This window comes from Muntiacus reevesi, chromosome 6 (assembly GCF_963930625.1).
Source record: "Muntiacus reevesi chromosome 6, mMunRee1.1, whole genome shotgun sequence".
Classification (NCBI taxonomy): domain Eukaryota; kingdom Metazoa; phylum Chordata; class Mammalia; order Artiodactyla; family Cervidae; genus Muntiacus; species Muntiacus reevesi.
Window position 1 is genome coordinate 69,179,357 of NC_089254.1, and position 8,824 is coordinate 69,188,180.

The 8,824-nt window shown below is 35.8% G+C and overlaps 1 protein-coding gene across 1 annotated transcript in view; it reads left to right on the top strand.

The window, feature by feature from the left end:
* ZNF804B (zinc finger protein 804B) overlaps window positions 1-8,824 on the top strand; it is a 524,794-nt gene that overhangs the window by 50,715 nt on the left and 465,255 nt on the right. The gene's annotated exons all lie outside the window — the stretch shown is intronic.

Sequence of the window (8,824 nt, forward strand, 5' to 3'; positions counted from 1 at the left end):
CCCCTGGAGAAGGGAAAGGCTACCCACTCTAGTATTCTGGCCTGGAGAATTCCATGGACTGTATAGTCCCTGGGGTCGCAAAGAGTTGGATACGACTGAGCGACTTTCACTTCACTTCAGTAGACCATGAATAGGGCTCAAGGTGACCCTTAATGGCACTGACCGAAATCCAGTTTGATTGAAATCTCCAACCAACATACAGCTTCAATTGATTGAGAAGGTAACCTCAAAACTATTTTTAGTGATATCCATTCCTTCATAGATAAAGAGTTTTTAACCCTGGAAGATTTATAATTTACAGTAAAAATATTTAAAATAGTTAAATGTTTTAGCAGTAATATTTTTGTGTAAAGAAGAGATCTGTGTGTATGTGGTATTTAAGAATTTCTAGTGTGTAAGAGAATTTGGTCTATCAAGTAACATCTTAAAATGATTGTCTTAAAATGTGTAATAGAGTAAATGACTTAGATTTTTAGATTGACTCATTTTAAGTTGAAATCTTACCAAGTTACATATAGTATTGGATCATTCAAGATTTTATCTTGAGTGCATGCTCCTGCTCAGTCATGTCCAACTCTTTGTGACCCCATGGACTTTATCCTGCCAGGTTCCTCTGTCCGTGGGATTTTCTGGCAAGAATACTGGAGTGGGTTGCCATTTCCTACTCCAGGGGATCTTCCCAACCCAGGGATGGAACTCACGTCTCTTGCATCTCCTGTATTAGCAAGCAGATTCTTTACCGCTGTGCCACCTGGGAATCCTTTAAGATTTTATATATGTATCTATATCTATCCATCTGTCTATCTACCTAACCTATTCAGTTTATCAGACAGACAATTTTTAAAGAGATTGCTTTAAAAATAATTATTTTTAAAAATTGAGCAAGTGATTAATCAAAATCTTTTAAGTTACTATTAAAATATTTTACACTAATAATTTGTAAATTGGTCTCAAAACTTAAAGGTGAGTTATGCTTTTAGATTTGCACCTTGAATAGATCTAACTTTAAGCATTAAAACCAAAGGAAACCTAGGAATGATCTTTCTGTGCATAAAGTCTTCTCTCAAGGACACAGAAACACTCTTTATTGACAACATTGATTTGTCTTCTCCCTTATCAGATTGTGAAGAGAGAGCAGTCAACACTTTCAGTTAGAGTGAATGCTTCCTGCCCAGGTGTTTTCAGCCTCTCAGCTTCGTTGCTTTCTCTGGCAGCAGAACGTTGCCATTTTCAATAATGGTGATTAGCCCAGAGTCTCAGAGACCAAGGCAAAGCAGGAAGAACCAACTTGAGAAATGGCTCACATGCTTTCTGGCACAGCTTCCACTTCTTTATTATTTTATATAACCAGGTTGTATACATTTCTTATAGAAAATGTGGAAAACAAAGAAAAGGAAAATGATATTTACCTGAATATCATAACTTAAGAAATTAACAATTATGCATATTCTGTGATTCTCTTTTTCTAGTTGTAGTTGCGTGTAGGTATGTTTAGTTTCATATATAATGAGTTTACACAATAAACATCACTGATCTTACACACACACACACACTTTTCACACCATGTTATTATCATATGGCTTTCGACTTTGTTTTCACTACTCAGCAATGTATTATGAATGCCTTTTAGAGTTAATAAAACATAAATAAGTATAAAGTACATAAAATATATATTTTAAAAACCTGTGTAAAAGTATACAAAAGCATACAATGTGTTCATAAAATATAAATCAATAAAATTTTGGTTAATGGCTATATAGGCCCTTACTAGCCAAGCCTCGACTCTTGAGCATTTTGTTTACATCTTTGTTAAAATAAGCAAAACTAAGTATACATCTTGGAATCATGCCAATGGACAGATTTCATTTTTGTCAATTCATTTCATAATTTCATTAAGATACTTACAGATGTGAAATATCTGGAGAAATTATATATTCTTTAAGGATTTAGAATCATATTATCAAGTTCCCCTCCAAAAATATCAACCAGTTACTACCCAGTTATTACTCTAACGGGCCCTAGTTTCTTTTAGTTAAGAATGATGTTTAGAAATTAATATCTGGGCACTAGGTCTACTAGATGCTATTGAAGTGAAACTGAGCCCAGGTCATTCTCAGTGAGCAGGGCACACACACACACTTTCACTGATATTTTTATGCATACATTGAAAACCATTGTTCACGCTGAAACCTCCAATTCTAATTCATTGCCGCAGCATGGTGTTCGAATTTTCTTTCTTTCCACATTTATAACTCTTTAACAGCAGGACATCGGGTGCCTTCTCTCTGTGTGATTACTTACTCACCACACTTGAACTTCATCCTTCCTTAACAAGCTGCCCTCTACATAGGCAGTTAGCACTTCCCCATCCAGTGGGTTTATGACTGAAATATCCATGAAGGGGAAGGAATGAGAGGGAAAGGGTACAAAGAATATATTAGGGCCACTTTTTTTTCTGTTTAAAAACTTTTATTCATGATTCTATTTATAAAAATAAATATTTAGAATAGTTTTAGGCTTAGTGAAAAATTGCAAAGATAATACACAGAGTTCTGATTTACCCCACATTCTTCTTACCTGTTGTTAAGATCATACATTGTATATTTGTCTCAACTAATGAACTAACATTGATATATTTTAATGAAATAAAATACATACATGATTAACATTTCTACTAACATTTTTAAAGGAAAAAATGATTTTATCTCTGTATCTTCAATATTCTATTTTCACTGCAATCCCCACCCCCCTCCGAACTTGATTGTTATTTAAATAGAGAACACTTAAATTGCTGGTGTGGTAGGAATTCCTAGGAGATCATCCTCCTAATTTATAGATTTTCTGGGGTTTTGCTGCAGCAGCGTGTTGTCTGTAGCTCAGCATGCCTTTTTTTTTTTTTTTTTTTTTGCTGGACAGATAATCTTATGAGGTAAGGTCTGCAAAGTGCCTGGCACAGTGCCCCAGGTCACTTTATTTATCAGACACCAGACACACAGCATTCGGGGGCTACAGATTTTTCGGTGGTCTGCAAAAAATTGGCTTGAAACCAAGAAAGAAAATTCTCTGGAGAGTATGATAAAAAGGCAAAATCTAAATGAATACATGTTTTATTAAATGTCTATGAAACATAACGTTATTGTCAACTTCATGAGTTGTTAAACTTAATATGCATAAAAATGTCATATTTGAAAATAATCTATAGACTAGATTTTCTACAAAATGATTGCTGAGAAATCAGAGCTTATCCTAATTAAATGAAAGACTTGTAGCCAATAATTTCAAAAGCAAAATGATAATAGTAATTATGTCTTTTTTCCCAGCTAAAATTATTTTAATGTGGGACAGGAATGAATTTTAATATGCTTGTTAGCTTGTTAGAATATCTATGACAATCATAAAAATGTCCCACCTAGTAAATAGTGAGTCACCAGCGAATATTATTTTTCTTTCCTCTCTTTGAATTTTCTTTTTCTCTCTTTGAATGAATAATTTATACCATAGGGAATAATGACTTGATAATGTATAAAATACATTCACTGGCAAATTTCAACAGATTTGGTGATTTTAATTCATTTTGAAGAATATAGTAAAAATAGGATACAGTGAGAAGAAACCCAGACTTGTAGGCTGAAGCTTTTGCTGACTTACTTGCTCTGCCATTTATTTGCCCTAAATATCAATCTGGTTTCCATTGCATCATCTGAAAATGGGGATAATAATTGTACCTGTGTATCTACATGGAAGTAATGCTTGTGAAATCGCTTAGTGTGACCAGTCAGGTAAGCAATTTACCTGACTTACCTGACTACCAAAATGTTAAATGATCATAATTCTTATTGTTATATCATAATTCTTATTGTTGACCCCACTATGGTGTTGATTTAGATATATGTTAGAGATGATAAAGTTGCCATAATCAGAGTATTTTAAGCTCTCCCCATAGTTTTAAATGACAGTTTTTACAAAGTACAGAGTTTGTAAGTAAATAACAGCAGGAAATAGTAGAGTGCTTGGCTATATTCTCTCCACTCCCCTTTGTAATTCCCTCTGAGAGTGCATCCCCACCTTCTCTGTGTTCTTGATTTATTCTTGGTTCCAGTGAAGGGTGTGATGCCTGAGGCATTTTAGGACCATCACCCAATGATAAGTTTCATCAACTGTATTAGATGATAGGCACTCATCTAGAATGCTTTCTCCATACTGATTTGTCCCAGAGACAACAATAGTGCTATGGCTTTAGCCTTTCTCATAGGTTTTAGAAATCTATAAAGATGGAAAAATATCTATTAAATTTTCCTCTATGAGCAGTTATATGAAGAACCTGAATTTTTAGGTTGTGAGTCATAAAAACCTATAAACTGAAAAAGGACTATTCACCAATAAGTTTAGCAAAATAGTTTTAAAAGACAAAACAAAGATACAGTTCTCTTGTTTAATTGACAGACTGGCATTTATTGAAGATTTTATTCCTCAAAATGGTTGATCCTTATGTCTTGGCAAGCTCAAGAAACTGATCCAAGTTTTGCTCAGGAAGTATAGTTTGTCATGGTAAGCTTTTAAAGGTAACTTTTGAAGATCCTCTAATAATTTTCATCACTTTTCTGAACTTAGTATCATTTTAAGTTGTAATGAAAGCTCTATCCCCAATGTTGTATGGAAGGACAAGTAATAACTCCTTTTTCCTATTTCCTTTAATGGTACAGCCATGACCTTTTCTTTTAGTTCCAAGCTAATTTAAGAACTCTGAGGTGGGCATATTGATTCTTAATTGGTGATATCTTTTGCAGGATAGATACTTTACTATGGACTTGCTGTCTAGGCTTATCATAGCTTTTCTTGAGAGAAAAGCTTGCTCCTTGAAACAAAAGCTATGAAAAACCTAGGCAGTGTTTTTAAAAGCAGAGACATCACTCTACTGGCAAAGGTCTGTATAGTCAAAACTATGGCTTTCCCCAGTAGTCATGTATGGATGTGAGAGTTGGACCATAAAGAATGCTGAATGCTGTAAAGAATTGAGGTTTTTGAACTGTGGCATTGGAGAAGACCCTTGAGAGTCCCTTGGACTGCAATGAGATAAAGCCAGTCCATCTGAAAACCTTGAATATTCATTGGAAGGACTCAAGAGCTAAAGAGCCTCTTGATGAAAGTGAAAGAGGACAGTGAAAAAGCTAGTTTAAAACTCAACATTCAAAAAATTAAGATCATGACATCTAGTCCCATCACTTCTTAGCAGACAGTTGGGGAAAGAGTGACAGACTTTATTTTCTTGGGCTCCAAAATCACTGCAGATGGTGACTGTAGCCATGAAATTAAAAGATGCTCCTTGGAAGGAAAGCTATGACAAACTTACACAGTGTGTTAAAAAACAGAGACTTCACTGAGCCAGCAAAGGTCCATATAGTTCAAGTTATGGTTTTTCCAGTAGTCATATATGGATGGACCATATATGGACCATAAAGAATTGGACCATAAAGAAGGCTGAGTGCCATAGAATTGATGCTTTTGAACTGTGGTGCTGGAGAGGACTTTTGAGAGTCCCTTGGACTGCATGGAGATCAAACCAGTCAATCCTAGAGGAAATCAATCCTGAGTATTCATTGCAAGAACTGATGCTGAAGCTGAAACTCCGATACTTTGACCACCTGATGCAAAGAGCCGACTTATTGGAAAAGACCCTAATTCTGGGAAAGATTGAGGGCAGGAGGAGAAGGGGGCGGCAGAGGATGAGATGATTGGACAGAATCACCAACTCCATGGACAAGAGTTTGAGCAAACTCCGGGAGATGGTGAAGGACAGTGTGGCCTGGTGTGCTGCAGTCCATGGGGTCTCAAAGAGTTGGTCACAACTTAGTGATTGAACAACAACATAGTTTGGTGTATAATACATTCTTGACAAATATATTTGAGAAATTGAATGTTTGAAGAAGAAACAAAATACTTGATTTTTTTAGTGATGTGTGTGTAGTGTTCCATTTTTGGAAAACTAAAAATTAGCACTATTTTGTTAAATACCTTCCCTGCAGGCATTCCAGTGGGTGGGTGTGAACCTTTGCAGGACAAGGGGAAACAGCAGCAGAATGGAATCCTGCCAGCTCCCTCCTAGAAATCAGTGACATCAATCTGTGAACCTCCCTCACAGGTCTCCTGCCTCTGTCTGATCTCTTTCATAGAGCCTTAATCTGAATGTTGAGTGGCCTTCAGCCTTTAAATCTAGAGTGGATGCTCATAGTGTTCTGGAGCATGCCTAAGACAGAAGGAATTAGGGAGATAGCCCACACTTGTTCCCAGACCCCGGGGTGAGGAGACTCTCCAGCTGCCCTCCACAGGTGCTTCCTCTCCTTATTGCCACTCTCGTAGCCTAGAGTAGAATTAGGACTGAGGAGGCAGAAAGGGTTTGGAAGGAAAGGGGAGATTCAGTGGGGTAAGGGATAATTTTAGTTGTGCATGATAAAATGCATTAACTAACTTAAGGTGTCCTCTAATGCTAGGAATCTGCATAAGACCCCTCAGTATGGAAGAGAAGGGTGGGATAGAAAAGCCTGTATTGTCCTGTGGTGAACATGGTCAGAGAGCATTTGGATTGCTTGGCTTGGCTGGTGCTGTGACAAATAATAGTCTACAAATGCCACAGTCACATCATGAAGGCTGACCTCCCTTCCCTTTCCAAATCTCCATGGGTTTCTCTAAATCACTCACAATCACTTCTAGTGGGAAATTCTGAATTTGGCCTATAAAGGGTGGTTTAGGGCATGGATTTATAATACACAAAAGTATCTATTGTGTAAATGTCAAGAACCACCTTTGTGATGTGAGTTTACAAAGAAACTACAATAAAACCATAATCCCCTGGTCATGATAAATGCCTAGCCAAGTCAAAATGTCCAGGTCCAGGGGGCATAGCTACGTGCTCATGTGATCCCAAGACTGCAATTTGTATTTGTTGAAATCTTGCTTCAAAAGAAGAATTATTTTTTAAAAGATGACCACATAAAGAGAATTTGTGATTTTACCCAATATTCTCAGTTGTTTTCTGTGTTTTCAACAACCACGAATGGTATTCATAACCCCCCAAAGTTTCCAACACAGATTTAGTTTAAATTTTGAAATATGTGTCTTGTATATGAACCTGGGAATGAGGAAAAGATAGTAGTGACAAAGCAGTAATAGCAAGGATTGAGAAGGAGTAGCATTTTCAAAAACAATGACAATTACTCAGTAGTGACTCATATCTCTATACAATATCCTTTAGTTGCGTTAAAGGTTATCAGGTACTTGCAGAAATTAAGAATTACAGCCTCATAACCAGTGGGGGAAGATGAAGTTGTTATAACACATGTAACATAATCCACCCTATTACATATACACAGTTTTTAGATCACAGGTCTATTCCTATTTTTATTCCGCCACAATTTATACTATTTGTTCTTTATTTGAGGCTCTTTACATCATGAGAAGGAATACTGGATCATCATTGGTTTTGAAAACATTCTTTTATGATAATGCAATAGGTTGCTATAGATGGACAATCTAAAATTTTCTCTGTGGTGTGGTGATAATATGAACTGTCCAACATTTGGATATTGATAGATATCCAAAACTAGCTGCAACGTTATTTGGAAAAGTTACATGAGTATAACACCAACTAGTAATATTACATTTATTCATTTTGTTTTACCATAATGATGTCCTAATCAGAGTTCTCAAGACAATGGAACCATGCAGAAAAATTGTTTTATTTTTGTGAGTTGAGACTTTTGGTTTTGTTGTTTTTATTTTTCTGAAGCAGACGTTATGGATTCTTTATTTTTATATTGAAGTATATTTGATTAATGATGTGTTAGTTTCAGATGTACAATAAAGTGATTCAATTATACATATGTATCTATCCTTTTTCAAATTCTCTTCCCATTTAGGTTATACTAGAGTCTTGAGCAGAGTTCCCTGTGTTAAATTGTAGGTCCTTGTTGGTTATCTGTTTTAAATAGAGCAGTGTATACATGTCAGTTTTAAAATCACATTTGAGTTGAGACTTTTGGAATATCTCCAGCTTTAGACAAAAGTGAAATACCAAAAACAAGCTTTATTTTTATGGGAACAATAACAGCAACAAAAGGACACTAAGCATTGATCAGATAGCCTTGTGATTGTCTATCCACAAATAATCCTGATTTGTTTGGTCATTTTTTCTACTTCAAATTCATTAACACCATTGACACCCCTGTTTATAGTTTTCACTAAATGCAACCCACAGGCCCCTGGTAATGAGGAGAAGCTGTTTTCTCCTAGAATTTTTAATTACCTCTTTTAGCCTCGGAAAGTATGAGCAGAAAGACAGTGAGCTTTAGTGTAAGAACAATTGAACAAAGTTCTATTTAGTCTGATGCTTTTCCTTAATTGTAAAATTGATCCTCTTAATCAGTATTGTAGAGAGAAAAAGATAACCCCACAGAGAAGCAGGGTGGAAAATGATAAAAATTCAATGAGGCTTGACAGCAGTGCCAAAAGTTTGAAGTAACATAAATTACAAGAATAACTCTGTTCATGACTACTTTAAAATACAAATTAAATAAGCAAACACAATATGAATGATTTTCCATTTTGATTTAGCCACATTCTTGGTTCCATTGTCTTAAGTAGTCTAGGACCCTCTAATTAAGCATTCACTTGGTAGAAAGATGAACTTATAAACGTTCAGTAAAAACATAGTATATGTACACATTGGCCTGGCATCAGAGTACAAAGCAATCAGAATGAAAACCTCAAAGGCCATCTCCATGATGGCTGCTACAGTTACCGCCCACCTGGGCCACTGGCACTCCTAGCA